Genomic DNA, 12,652 nt, shown 5'->3' with positions numbered 1-12,652 from the left:
GAGATTCAGTGTCCACAGTCAACGTCTATCTTCGGGAGTTCTGGGAACCGAGGCGATGCCAAACTTTTTTTTGAGGTGTGTATTTACAGAAATACTATTTTTTATCTACAAACACAAAAATGTGGAGACACTGAGGTGACAGAAGTCATGGAATAGTGATACAGACATACACAGATGATTCATGTGAATAGATGTCCGACTTGATTATGACCAGACGACGGCAATTAACACGCTTTGAGGAAGGAATGGTCGTTGGAGCTAGATACATGGCGCATTCCATTTCGGAAGTCGTTAGAGAATTCACTATTGTGAGACCCACAGTGTCGAGACTGTGCCGATGATACAAAATTTCAGGCATCACCTCTCGCCACGGACAATGCAGTGGCCGACAGCTTTCGCTTAACGACAGAGAGCAGCGGCGTTTGCATAGAGTTGTCAGTGCTAACAGACAAGCAACACTGTGTGAAATAACTGCAGAAATAAACGTGATACGTACGAGGAACGTATCCGTTTTGATACTGAGGCGATGTTTAGCGTTATTTCAAGTAAACACGAAGGAATTGCAATTACCGATAACTCAAATTGGAATGAACAAAGTAAACCAAAAACTCCATTTTATTCGTACAACACTAAGAAGATGCAATGAGTCTACTAAAAAGAGTGCCTATACTACGCTTCTCCGTCCTCTTATGCAGTACTGCTGCACAGTGTGGGATCTGTATCGAGCAGAGTTGACGACGAACGTCGAAAAGCGTCAGAGGAGAGCAGCTAGTACAGGGCTGAGAGTGTCCCGGATGTGATACCAAACTTGTGGTGCCAGTCTGTAGAACAAAATTATTTTTCGTTGCGGCGAGATGTTTTCTGAAACTTAAATCGCCAGCTTTCCCCTGTGGATGCGAAAATATTTTGTTGACGGCAACCCACATAGGGAGAGATGATCATCGTTGTAAAATAAGAGGTGAGAGCTCGGACGAAAAGACTTGGTACCGATTTTTCCCGACCGCTCTTCAAGAGTCTGGAATTAGTCTGGAATCAGTCTTAGGCAGTTAAGATCGATCTGCAAACAGCCAAGTGGATGCACATGTAGATACTTTTCCCTGAAATAATGTGTTTTAACTGCTATTTCACTGAAAAGCTACAGATCCCTCATAATTTTTTATGTAATATGTGTGAAGATGAACACTGTATATACGCAGGCACCAGAGTGAGTGAGTAAAATTACAAAGGTATGCTAAACATTTGGTAGTGATAGAGCACCAAAATCACCTGACACTATCAAAATAAATTACTATGATCATAATACAGCAAAGGTAGAAATGGAATCGTCAAACCTATATGTTGTTGCTTAGTGATTAAACAGTTGTGGGAGAGGATAAGAAGAGACAGAACAGTTTACGATATGTTTTTACAAAATTGTGTTGTGGAACAATGGCCACATCACCAAATACGTCTGTCAACTTCCATTGTACACAAATGTCTTGCAATAACATGCTGAAATTTTGATATAAATATCACTATGGTCTACTTATGCAGTGTGTGGAATTTGGGTTGGACACCACATGTCCCTTTTGTGCTACAAGTGGAAAATCCATGTTTCTCAGGTAATTTTTCAAATTTTTGTATTTTCGTGTGCATCTAACTTAGTTTTTGTGACTGATGTGGGCATGATGAGTTCTTTATGTGTTTAGGCCACATTAAGCTTACCATAAAAAAATTTATACTCTTTGTGAGTGAATTATATTTGGCATAGAGGGCACCTACAATATGTACCTTTTAACGTATTACATTTTTAATCACATTTTGGAATTTTTTATTTTCTCTCAGAAATATGTTGTTTGTGTTTTGATTCATGGAGTGTGTTCCCTAAATGGATGTTACTGGGTTTAATAAATTTCACTGGACTGTGTGGAATAGTTCCAAAGTTGTTAAGACCTGAATTTGGGTTCTGAGGATAGATTGCCAGATGCGGGTTGCAATTTCCTGGTCACGCCACCTTCTTTCAAAAGCCATAATTCTGGAACTAAATGGCAGGGGAAACTAATACTTTGTACACGAGTGTACGAGACCATGGCTGCGGTTACCCTTGACACTGCATCACAGAGAGGAGCGCCTGCGATGGTGTAGTCGACGACGAACCTGGGTGCATGAATGGCAAAACGTCATTTTTTCGGACGAATACAGGGTATGTTTACAGCATCACGATGGTCACATCCGTGTTTGGCGACATCGCGGTGAACGCAGATTGGAAGCGTGTATTCGTCATCGCCATACTGGCGTATCAGCCGGAGTGATCGTATGGGGTGCCACTGGTTACACGTCTCGGTCGCCTCTTTTTCGCATTGACGGTACTTTGAACAGTGGACGATAGATTTCAGATGTGTTACGACCCGTGGCTCTACCCTTCATTCGATCCCTGCGAAACCCTACGTTTCAGCAGTATAATGCGCGACCGCATGTTGCAGGTCCTGTACGGACCTTTCTGGATACAGAAAGTGTTCGACTGCTGCCCTGGCCAGCACATTCTCCAGATCTCTCACCAACTGAAAACGTCTGGTCAATGTTGGCCGAGCAACTGGTTCGTCACAATACGCCAGTCACTACTCTTGATGAACTGTGGTATCGTGTTGAAGCTGCATGGGCAGCTGTACCTGTACACGCCATCCAAGCTCTGTTTGAATCAATGCCCAGGCGTATCGAGGCCGTTATTGTGGCCAGAGGTGGTTGTTTTGTGGGCAGAGGTGGTTGTTCTGAGTACTGATTTCTCAGGATCTATGCACCCAAATTGCGTGAAAATGTAATCACATGTGAGTTCTAGTATAATATATTTGTCCAATGAATACCCGTTTATCATCTGCTTTTCTTCTCTGTGTAGCAATTTTAATGGTCAGTAATATAATTCCTGTCGTGCACTCGTAATCGCATCGGAAACCTTTTCTCACGAATACCCGAGTACAAATGACATCTCCGCCAATACACTGCCTGTTTACACCTTACGTACGCGATACCACCGCCATTTGTAAACGTGCTTATGGCTATACCACGCCTTTTGTCGCTTCAGTGCATTTTTTCGTGTCTGCCTTACCGCCTTTCCTAAGCAGAGCGTGTATCGAAGCACATTTCCAGTCCCGTGGGATTGTTCCACCCTCCCAGATTTTTATTATGACGGCCGTGCATTACAGTGGTGTCGGGTTCGTACTCTGTATGTTTTTCTCTTTGCCTGACTCGGCACGCCCAGCTTCTGTAGCGCCGCCACTGGGAAAGGCCGGGCCTTTTATCTGCCCGTCCGACTTACGCAAGACGGGTCACGACCGTGGCTGCTGTATTTTCGCGATAACAAACTGACAAAACGGGCGATGTGAGTCGCCGCTCACAAAGTGCCGGGTTCCAACACGTGTACAGGCGACCCGAGGTAGATCCCGCGTCGTATCCTGGTACGTTCTCAGTGATCCGCCGTAACATGCGTGGGGAAAGCTACCTTTTGTTGCATCACATAAGATGCAAAATGAAGATTACACGGACGCTAGTGAACCTGACATGGCTTCACAATGTTCTTCTTATCCGTACATAATAGGCAATATCCTGACTGACTGATTCACAATATCCTGACTGACTGACTCACTGGCTGATCTTAGCCACTGTGCGGCAGGTTCCGGCGGAGGTTCGAGTCCTCCCTCGCGCATGGGAGTGTGTGTTTGTCAAAAAAAAAAAAAAAAAAGTTCAAATGTGTGTGAAATCTTATGCGACTTAACTGCTAAGTCCACACACCCGTGCCCGAGGGAGGACTCGAACCTCCGCCGGGACCAGCCGCACACTCCATGACTGCAGCACCTGAGACCGCTCGGCCAATCGCGCGGGGCGTGTGTTTGTCCTTAGAATAATTTAGGTTAAGTAGTGTGTACGCTTAGGGACTGATGACCACAGCAGTTAAGTCCCATAAGATTCACACACATTTGAGCTTTTTTTTTACCATCGCCCAGCCTATTCCGCTAAGGATAGATGCTTGAAATTTGGAGAAGGCGTGGATCTTATACAGGAGGCGTCGTTTAAGAAGCAATTTTTCGGAATTCCAGTCCTTAGGGTGTGAAATAGGGAATGAAGGATTTTAAGGAAAGTTCGCTACTTAGATAATTTTAAAGCTAGACCTACGAACATTGGTATTTGGTGGTCAGAAATAAAGAAATATGTGTTTCATAATTTTTGGAAGTTTAATCTTATGGGAGTGAAATAGTGGGTGAAAGCTCTTTTTTCTAATAAATCATTATTATAGAACTACTAATGTGTTCAAAAATGGTTCAAATGGCTCTGAGCACTATGGGACTCAACTGCTGTGGTCATTAGTCCCCTAGAACTTAGAACTACTTAAACCTAACTAACCTAAGGACATCACACACATCCATGCCCGAGGCAGGATTTGAACCTGCGACCGTAGCAGTCGCACGGTTCCGGACTGCGCGCCTAGAACCGCGAGACCACCGCGGCCGGCACTAATGTGTTTTTAAAGCTACATCTGTGAACGTTGGTATTTGAATTCGCTGTATATATATGTATATTATTATTATTATTATTATTATTGGTGTTTTGCCCTTAAAGAGCGCAGTTGGACTAAACTACGTGGCCAGTTCCTTTTGCTGCCTTCCTTGCTGCCCAAACTTCCCTCATTCGCTCGCTGTGTTTCTGTTTCCGCTCCTCTGTCCATGCTTCTTGTCGGCTTTGTGTCTTCGGCTTCATCATGATTGCCTTTTTGGATGCCCATATTTCTTTCATCTTCCGGCTGTGATCTTGCTTGCGTTCTTCGGTCCATTTTACACCTGTTCGTTTGTCACACTGTGTCACACGTAGTTTACTTTTCTTAATGATGTTTCTGAAATTTATTTTGTCGTTTATTGTGTCTGCTGTTATGTTGAATTGGTTCAGGTCGTTTTTTACTTCTGAAACCCATTTATTGTGTCTAGTGCTTACCCAGTCAAACATCTGTTTCGTCAGTTTGTGTGATGGCATTATGTACAGGTGTTGATAGAATTGTAGTCTGCGTTTCCTAATCTTTTCCGTCATTGTCTCCGTATGTTTGTATAGTTCCTCTGTAGGTTTCTTGATCCATATTCCATTGTTGTTGTAAGTTGCGCCAAATATTTTCCTAAGTATGTTCCGCTCTACTTTTTCTAGTTGTCTGATACGTGTATGCCCTAGGATTAGTGTGGTCTCTGCTGCGTACAGTGCCTCGGGGAGCACCACCGTGTCGTAGTGGCGTAATCTGGCTTTTTGTGATTTAGACTTCTCGTTGCAATGATTCCACACTACTTTGTATGCCTTGTCCAGTTTAGTTTTTCTTTCTTCGTTTGAGTCTCTGTTATGTCCGCTCATTTGCAGCGTTTCACCGAGGTATTTAAAGTTTGCCATTTTGTAAATCGTGCCGTACTTTGTGTTCAGAGATGAGAGTTTCTTTGTGCTCATAAACTGTCTTTTCGTAAGAGATCTGTAGTCCAGTTTTGGAAGCGATTTCGTGTAGTTTTTTAATAGCGTCTTTTGTGTTATTTATATCTTTCGTGACAATCGCCAAATCGTCTGCAAAAGCCAGGCATTTAATCTGTAGGTTTCCTAAGGTTATCCCCTGTTGTAATGTTTCCCATTCTTTTATTACCTTATCTAACACTAGATCGAAAATGAGAGGTGAGAGGCCATCGCCTTGTCGGACACCTGTGCGAATTTCAAAGGCCTCTGATAGTTCCTCACAGAACTTTACTTTGGAAGTCGTGTTGGTTAATGTTTGCTCTATGATAGCTCGTGTTTTGTTGACTACTTTGTATTCTGCTAGAATTTTTAAGAGAGATTTCCGGTCGATAGAGTGTTACGTCTTTTTGAAGTCCACAAAGGTGGTGATCAGGTTCTGTTTGTGTTGTAAAATCATTTTCAGGTTCCAAATTTGTTCCGCTCAAGACGCCCTTTATGGAAGCCTGCTTGGTATTCCCCAATCAAGTGGTCGGTCTGGCATTCTAGTCTGTTTAGTAAAGTTTTAGAGAGGATCTTGTATGTGACCGGTAGTAGGGATATTCCTCTGTAGTTGTTCGGGTCAGTCTTGTCACCTTTTTTGTGTAGTGGGTGTATCAGGGCAGTTTTCCAGTCATCAGGGATTTTCTGTGTTTTGTAACTACCAGATTTCCGCGATGATGCCGTCTTCTCCTGATGCTCTACGATTCTTGAGTGACTTCATTATTTGTTTAACTTCTTCTAGAGTTGGACGTTCACTATCTGGATTGTAAGTGCTGGTTTCTGTCGTCATTTCTTCCATAGGGGGGTCCGTGTTGAGGCGTTTTCCAAAGTACTTTGCCAGAATGTCACAGTTGTTTTTGGTACTGGTTTCTAGGGTTCCATCCGGTCTTCTGAAGCATAAGTTGGGCGGTTGATATCCAGTCATATGACGCTGGATTGAACCGTCGTCCTCCCAAATGCAAGCCCAGTATGCTAAAATACATATGACATTTCGGTGGGAGTGTTGGGACACACACACACACACACACACACACACACGTATATGTATCTGTTTGTGTATCGTTACACTCCCGCCGAAGTGTCATATTTATTTTAGCACACTGGGCTCACATTCGTGAGGACTACGGTTCAAACTAGTGTCCGGTCATTCTCATTTAGATTTTCCGTGATTTCCCTAAATCGCTCCAGGCAAATGACGGGATGGTTCCTTTGAAAAGGCACGGCCGACTTCCTTCCCGAAAAGAAGGGAAAGCTGAAAGGCGCAAGGAGTATATAAAGGACCTGAACTTGAGGGAAATATTACAGTAATGGAAGAGGACGTAGATATGAAAGTGAGAAGGGAGATATGATACTGCGTCAACAGTTTGGCAGAGCACTGAAAGACCTAAGCCGAAACAAGGCCCCACGAGTAAACGGCTTTTCGTCAGAAATACTGGCAGCACTGGGAGAGCAAGTCATGACAGAACTCTACCATCTGGTGAGCAAGATGTATGAGACCGGCAAAATACCCTCAGACTTCAAGAAAAATATAGTAATTCCAATTATAAAGAAAGCAGGTCCTCATATGTGTGAATATTATAGAGCTATAAGTTTAATAAGTTATGGTTGCAAAGTAGTTACTCGAATTCTTTACAGAAGAATGGAAAGACTGGTAGAAGCGGATCTCGGGGGTGATCAGTTTGGATTCTGAAACGAAACAGGGACATCCGAGGGAACAGTGACCCTACCATTTATCTTAGAAGATAGGTTAACGAAAGCCAAACCTACGTTTATTGCATTTGTAGATTTAGAGGAAGCTTTTGACGACATTGTGTACAATACAGTCTTCGAAATTGTGAAGGTAGGAGGAATAAACTACAGAGAGTGAAAGGCTGCTTACAGCTTACACAGAACGACAGTTATAAGTTTCAGGCAAATGCCGGGATGGTTCCTTTGAAAGGGCACGGCCGATTTCCTTCCCAATCCTTCCCTAACCCGAGCTTGGGCTCCGTCTCTAATGACCTCGTTGTCGACGGGACGTTTAACACTAACCACCACCACCACCAAGAGTCGAGGGGCATGAAAAAGAAGCTGTTGTTGAGAAGGGAGTGAGACATGGCTGTAGCGCATTCTCGATGTTGTTCTGTTTGTACATTGAACAAGCAAGAAAGGATACCAAAGAAAAAATTGGAGTAAGAATTAAAGTTCGGCGAGGAGAAATAAAAACTTTGAGTTTTTGCAGATGACATTGCTATTGTGTCAGAGACACCGAAGGACGTGGAAGAGCAGTTCAGTGGGATAAACAGTGTCTCGAAAGGAGGATATCAGATGAGCATGAAGAAAAGCGAAACAATGACAATGGAATGTAGTAGAATAAAGTCAGGTGATGCTGAGGAAATTAGATTAGGAAACGAGACAAAGTAGTTGATGAGTTTTGTTATTTGGTGCAGCAAAATAACTGCTGTGAAGCAGGAGAGCTTCTGTAAAGTTTGGAAGGTAGGAGACGAGGTACTGGCAGAAGTAAAGCTGTGAGTACCGGGCGTGGGTCGTGCTTCGGTAGCTCAGTTGGTAGAGCACTTGCCCGCGAAAGGCAAAGGTCCCGAGTTCGAGTCCCGGTCGGGCACACAGTTTTAATCTGCCAGGAAGTTTCATGTCAGCGCACACTCCGCTGCAGAGTGAAAATCTCATTCTGGAAAATAACTGCTGATGGCCTAAGTGGAGAGGATATAAATTGTATACTGGTAATGAAAAGGAAATGGTTTCTAAAGAAGAGAAATTTGTTATCATCGAATACATATTTAAGTGTCATGAAATTTTTTTCTGATATTGTTTGTATGGAATGCAGCTATGTATGGAAGTGAAACATGGACGATAAACAGTTTAGACAAGATGAGAATAGAGGCTTTTGAAATGTTGTGCTACAGAAGAATGCTGAAGATTAGATGGGTAGATCATGTAACTAATGAGGAGGTACTAAATAGAATAGAAGAGAAAAGAAATTTGTGGCACGACTTGACTAGAAAGGATTGGTTGACAGGACATGTTCTGAGACATCAACAGTTTACCAATTTAGTATTGGAGGGAAATGGGCGGCTGAAGTGGACGATTCGAGTGACTGTTTTGGCAACCCAGGTGGCCCGACATGAGTCCCATCGAACATTTATGGCACGTAATCGAGAGGTCAGTGCATGCAGAACATCCTGCAGCGCCAAAATCGCAGTTACGGGCGACTTTAGAGGTAGCATGAGTGAATATTTCTGCAGGGGGGCTGCAACGACTTGTCGAGTCCATGCAAGGCCTAGATGCCGCACTGGGCAGTTATTTCTGCTTCTGCGGGTTGGTCATTTCTGTTGCTATCTGTATTAGTAAACCGCTGCACCGGAAACCGATACCAGCTGCCGGTTGCCTACTTAACACCTTCCAAGCACTCCGTCTTCAGGCCACGAGTGGCCTACGGGGACCATCCGACCGCCGTGTCATCCTCAGGGGAGGATGCGGATAGGAGGGGCGTGGGGTCAGCACAGCGCTCTCCCGGTCGTTATGATGGTATTCTTCACCGAAGCCGCTACTATTCGGTCGAGTAGCTCCTTAATTGGCGCCACTAAAAATGGCAACAGCGTTTGGTGGCCTGGATGGTCACCCCTTCAAGTGGCGACCACGACCGACAGCGCTTAACTTCGGTGATCTCACGGGAACCGGTGGAACCACTGGCGCAACACCTTCGAAGGGCAGCAGAAATTGTATTTCCAATATTTCGCTTGATTATAGACCGATTTTAAAAATTTAAAAAGCTGTCGTAATCTAGTCATTAGGAGGTAAAATCGTATATTAAAAATTTAGCCCAATAATATACGTATTATAGTTAAACATTGTGTGTTCGTCTTGAGGCAGCCTAAGTGAAGGCGCTTATATTCCTGGACTTGATTCATCCAGTATTTGACAATGAGCGCATTTAGCAATTTCCAACAAACTTCACTTATAACTTTAATCATTTGAGAAACTTTTCACACCGACATGCCCCCCTCCCCTCCCTCCAGAAAATGGGGAAACAAAAGATCGTAGAGGGAGGCCGAGAGATGAATACAGTAAGCAGATTCAGAAGTTTCCAGAATGAAATTTTCACTCTGCAGCGGAGTGTGCGCTGATATGAAACTTCCTGGCAGATTAAAATTGTGTGCCGGACCGAGACTCAAACTGGGGACTTTTGCCTTTCGCGGGCAACTTTTTTTTTTTTTTTTTTTTTTTTTTTTGTTCATTTTCGTTCATTGTATCTGCTCGGGGCGGACGTCGCAAGACACCCGTTTCAGTTTGTCGTTGATCCATTATCTCAGTTTTTTTTTTTTTTTGTTTGTTACAGGCAGGAGAGCTTCTGCTAAGTTTGGAAGGTAGGAGACGAGGTGCTGGCAGAAGTAAAGTTGTGAGGACGGGGCGTGAGTCGTCCTTGGGTAGCTCAGTTGGTAGAGCACTTGCCCGTGAAAGGCATAGGTCCCGAGTTCGAGTATCCGTCCGGCACACAGTTTTAATCTGCCAGGAAGTTTCAGATTCAGAAGTTGTAATAATTATTCGACGAAGAGGCTTGTAGAGAACAGAGTGTCATGGAGAGCTGCATCAAACTAGTCTTCCAAGTGAAAACAAAAACAGCATATATATATAATAGTGGTAGTTTATATTTTAGTATAAGACAGCCGTGTTGTCAAAATGGTTCAAATGGCTGTGAGCACAATGGGACTCAACTTCTGAGGTCATTAGTCCCCTAGAACTTAGAACTAGTTGAACCTAACTAATCTAAGGACATAACACACATCCATGCCCGAGGGAGGATTCGAACCTGCGACCGTAGCGGTCTCGCGCTTCCAGACTGCAGAGACTAGAAACGCACGGCCACTGCGGCCGGCGGTGTTGTCAGATGGCTCGTTACAGAGTAATAACGTAATTACGATTCATTCGCTTTGCTGCCCCAATTACCTTGGGATCTTTGAAAATACCTTCACAACAGTCAAAAGATCTGTAATACGAATTCCGCAAAATATACAACACACGACAGCAGCAAGTCGCTTGTTGCTGCTCTCGCGCTGCATTCAGTGAACCCACAAACGACTTGCACATCGGCCAGATGATGAGCAGTAAATTTGTCCACACTGCTGTGTGGTACAGTTTCCGAACAATTAACGTTGGTACAGAACCGAGCAGTTTTGAACGCGATCCTGAGGGCGGACAGTGTTGTGAGCTTCGCTGTTCTCAACATCCAAGAACCGTGAGCGGATGCAGAAAGATTGTGTGGAGACAAGACGCACAACGCATACCATTGAGATGTGGGCCGCTGCTGCAGGCATTTTCAGTGCAATGTACAGTGACAAAAGTGACGAGATGGCCATTTTCACACACACAGACGGCGGTAGTAGAGGTATAATAGGGCAGTGCATTAGCGGAGGTCTCATTTGTACTTAGGAGATTCACGTGCAAAGATCGCCGATGTGGTTACGGCCGCATGACGAAAATTAACAGAATTTGAATGCATAGTGGTAGTTGGAACTAGATGCATGGGACATTCCATTTCGGAAATCGTCAGGGAATTCAATAATCCGAGACACACAGCGTCAAGAGTGTGTCGAGAATACCACTTTTCAGACGTCAGCTCTTACCGCGCATAACGCAGTTGTTGTCGGCCTTCACTTAAAGACCGAGAGCAGCAACGCTTGCGTAGAGTTGTCAGTGCTGACAGACAAGCAACGCTGCTCGAAATAACTGCAGAAATCAATATGGGACGTACGAGGAACGTATTCTTAGTGAGGCGAAATTTCATATCAATGGGCTGTGGCAGCAGACGAGCTAAGCGAGTGCCTTTGGTTACAGAACGACACCGCCTGCAGCGCCTCTCCTGAGCTCATGACCGTATTGTTGGACCCTAGACGGCTGGAAAACCGTGGCCTGGTCAAATGGGCCCTAATTTCAGTTGGTAGGACCTGACGGTAGAGTTCGACTGTGGCGTAGACCCAGGTTGTCTACAAGGCACTGTGCAAGCTGATGGTGGCTCCATAACGGTGTGGGCTGTGTTTACATGGAATAGGCTTGGTCATCTTGTTTATCTGAAGCGATCATTGACCGGAAATGGTTATATTCGGCTACTTCATTTGCAGCCATTCATGGACTTCATGATCCCAAGAAAGGATGGAATTTTTATGGGTGACAGTGCGATGTAGTTGTTCGTGATTGATTTGAAGAACATGGTGGACAATCAGAGAAAATCACTTGGCCACCAAGATCAGCTGACCAGAATCCTATGGTACATTTATAGGACGTAATGGAGAGGTCAGTTCGTCCACAGAATACTGTAACAGCAACACTTTCGCAGTTGGACGGATATTGAGACAGCATGGCTCAGTGTTTCTACAGGGACTTCCAATGACTTCAGTCCATGCCACATAGAGTTGCTACAAAACTTCTGGGCGAAATGACGTCCAACATGATATTAGGAGGCATGAGTCTTGTGACCTCAGTGTAAATACAAAAATCAAGTGGGACGGAGAACTCAAACGAGACGTAGCTACACTGTATCGAGCCAGCGGAGACCACCAGTGGCCTAATGCGAGACTCTCAGATAATACCCCCAGACACCCTGCGCAATATTGTCTGTGTAGCCAGGTCCGCTCTGCTGATGAAAGAGACAGACTTACGCGACTCGTCTGTGCTTGTGGACTGGCTTCGAACCCGCGACCCGGCAGTCAGCAGCGACGCAGTGGCAGCTGTCAGGAGCCTTCCCCGCTACCGCCGGCTGTTGACACGCGTACGTCTCCCTACAGACTGTGGACCATCTGGTCAACCTCGTGAGAGCCGCTACACGCTTTATCACGTTCAAGGCCAGGGGCGATATCTCTTCGCAGTCATAAACAAACTTCTCGTGACTCTACAGAATCCTCTCTCCCTCCCTCCCTCTCTCCTTCCCACCATCTCTCTCTCTCTCTCTCCCCCTTTCCCTCTTACTTACCCCCCCCCCTCTCTCTCTCTCTCTCTCTCTCTCTCTCTCTCTCTCCTAACATTATTTCGTCGTACGGGCACAGCTGTTGTTCCCTTTTATTTTAAGCAGGATGGGTATAGATGATCAATCTTGCAACAGCTACGTCACCTAAAAGTAAAGAGTCCCACGAAAGCGGCCATTCTACTTTTTTTTTTTAAGTAATCGCGCTTA

At 44.7% G+C, this 12,652-nt stretch overlaps 1 protein-coding gene across 1 annotated transcript in view; it reads right to left on the bottom strand.

Annotated features, from left to right (window-relative positions):
• LOC126291604 (uncharacterized) overlaps positions 1 to 12,229 on the bottom strand; it is a 95,489-nt gene extending 83,260 nt beyond the window's left edge. Inside the window, exon 1 of the mRNA XM_049985140.1 lies at positions 12,141 to 12,229. The gene's annotated coding sequence lies outside the window, so the exon portion shown is untranslated. The remainder of the gene's footprint in view (positions 1 to 12,140) is intronic.
• Between the last annotated feature and the right edge of the window lie 423 nt (positions 12,230 to 12,652).

Source organism: Schistocerca gregaria, chromosome 9 (assembly GCF_023897955.1).
Source record: "Schistocerca gregaria isolate iqSchGreg1 chromosome 9, iqSchGreg1.2, whole genome shotgun sequence".
Lineage (NCBI taxonomy): Eukaryota > Metazoa > Arthropoda > Insecta > Orthoptera > Acrididae > Schistocerca > Schistocerca gregaria.
Note: the sequence above shows the minus strand (reverse complement) of the source record. Positions and strands in the feature narration are given on the sequence as shown.